A 2,778-nucleotide genomic window follows, 5' to 3' on the forward strand; every position below is an offset into this window, starting at 1 on the left:
TTTTGTTCCAGTATTGAATTTAAGGCCCTGAATGCCCTATCCTTTTCTATGCTATAGAGAGCTTTACCTAATTTTTCGAGACCTTCTACACGTGTCATCATTGTATTCTTAATCCATCTATCAAGTCCGTCAACATCCGAGTTAGATCTTCTACCAAATTCTGTCAAAACTCCCAACTTAGCATCATCTCCATCTATTTCCATTGGTTTGGAAACCAATCCAATGGTCTCAATTTGGATGGTCCACAGTAGCCTTCTACCTGCACTCCAAGTTTTCGGACCTACAATATGAATTTTCAGGTTAGGGTTTTGAGAGATTTCACAGTATTTGGGTAACTCCCTGCCCAGGGCATTTAGGTAATTTAAAATACATTTAATTTTATATGATCTAAATAAAAGGTAACGGTAATTAATTTCATAATCAATTTTAATAGAAAAGTTAACTCTGGGTAACTTATAATTTACATGTGGGTGCTATGTAATTTATGAGACAATAGTAGGTGATCAAGAGTTTTGCCCCAAATATAGTGGGTGCTGTGTAATTTGCTCAAAAAAGAAAAGAAAGGGAAATTCCCTGTGTTTTCCTTGTTTTAGTTCTTTTGCATATTCAATTTTACCTCCTCTCACTAAATAGAATCATGTCATCATTAGTGCTCTTTTTTCCTTAAATTACTTATTCTCTTTCCTTAACGTTCTTAATAATTAAACAAGGATATTAGTACTCCCTAACCCTTGTAATGCCACCACAAAATGAAAAAGAAGAAAAATAAAAATAAGAAGTTCCAACAACAATCCTCCCACTTGGACTTCTGTTTTTTCTAAAGGCCTGTTTGGTTACTTGAATCTAGAGATTTGAAATTGCTGGATTCATGAATATAAGTATTTACACTTGTTTAGTTACTTGAGATCCCTAGATTTATGAATCTTGGGATTTCACTTTTTTGCCTAAAAATGAGAATCTCTAGATTCATGGGGGTTGGGTGGAATCACCCTAAGTATAAAAGGGTGAAACCTGTGGATGCTCACTCATGAATTTGCACATTCTTATTTTACACTCTTGACTGACTTTGAACTTCGAAAGGGAGGCTTCCTCTTCATCTTTGAACTTCAAACTCTAGGCTTTTCAACCTCGTCTTAGTTCCAGAGGGAACTGAAAGGTAGTGTCTTCTCTTATTCATCTTCTTCCTCATCATCTTCTTCTTCTTCATCATCTTCTTCTTCAACTTCTTCATCTTCTTCGATTATGGTTATTGACTCTGTACTGATTCTTTGCTGATTACAGATTCCTCATCAGCTGTTAACCAATAGTGTCACATAATCATTTGCAGCAGTGAAAGAAAGGCAGAATCAAAGTTTCAAATGCACTTTATCCCTTCTTAGTTCAGGTATTTAATTTCTTATCTTATCATTCTCATCTTCTTTGTTTTTTCTTTTTCGATTTGCTTATAAATTTATAAATTTCTCTCTTTCTCAGGAATCCTTATGTCAGACCTAAGTTTCTGGGCTACTTTATCTGATAAAAGAAATTCTCTTCCAGATTCGCCATTGGAGCATTAGAGGTGATCTTTTATTTTGCAGAGCAACCAACAAAGATTTTGGTATGTATCGCTACTTATTCTCTTGCATGTGTTCTACCTCTTCTCCACATTTCCTCATTCTCAATGCATGATATAGGACTTCTCTTTTTTGATTTCTTCTGGGTTTCAATTGGGCAATTGTTGGTCGATACTTAGATTTGTTCGTTTTGAATTTGAAGCATTATATGTTGATCTCCTTATAATTTTTGTTCCATGTACTTATCTTGTTTTGAGTCTAATTTAATTGGAAATCTTTTGTGTTACTTCGATTCACTTTTGTTACCCTTGGACTTTGAACGTTTATAGTTTCCATCTTGTTCCATTGTACAATGCTACTAACTTTTGTATTCCGTAATGTTGAGTGGACTTTGAGATTGTGTATTGTTGCTTGTTAAGCTGTTATTAAAGCATTAAATACACAGGACCTGAATTTGCTGATGGAGTGAATATGGGTTTTAGTGTTTGTATTTAAACACCTAACTGAAGCATTAACAAGCAATTGTTAATGAGATATAGTGTCTCAGTGTTAGGACATGAGATTATGTTAGGGCCTGTTTGGTTACATGAGTTTGGAGATTTCAAATATCTAGAGATTTCAAATCTATGGAGTCATAATTCATAAAATTAACTGTTTGGTTGTGGAATGAAATCTGTGGATTCATCCGAAAAAACTATTTGGCCGACGTGATTTTGTGAATATGCAAATGTTTAGCGCTTTTATCGTAGCAATGAAATCTTTGGATTTCACCTCAAACCCATAAATCTACAGATTCACATTTTTAGTGTAAAAAGATGAATCTATAGATTTCATGAATCCAGAGATTTTCACAACCAAATGGGTATAAATCACAGATTTATGAATCCAAAGATTTGAAATCTCTGGATTCATGTAGGGCTGCAACTGGGCCGGGCTGGGCCGGGCTTTTGCAATCCCAAGCCCAGCCCTATATGGTATAATTTGAGCCCATTCCCGCCCTAGCCCTAGTTCAGGGCCAATGATTATTGTCCCTGACCCTAAGCCCTACAGGGCCAAGCCAAGCCCATTCCTGCCCTAATTGGCCCTAATTGGGCCGGGTCGGGATGGGTTGGCCCTGATTGGCCCTGTCCCGGGCCCTAATTGGCCCTGTCCCTAGCTTTAATTGCCCATATCTTTGGTCGTAAATATCAAATGTAAGACAGGTAGTAGAGAGAAGAATTGTAAT

Source organism: Hakea prostrata, chromosome 9 (assembly GCF_041222555.1).
Source record: "Hakea prostrata isolate BN-2017 chromosome 9, UWA_Hpros_2, whole genome shotgun sequence".
Lineage (NCBI taxonomy): Eukaryota > Viridiplantae > Streptophyta > Magnoliopsida > Proteales > Proteaceae > Hakea > Hakea prostrata.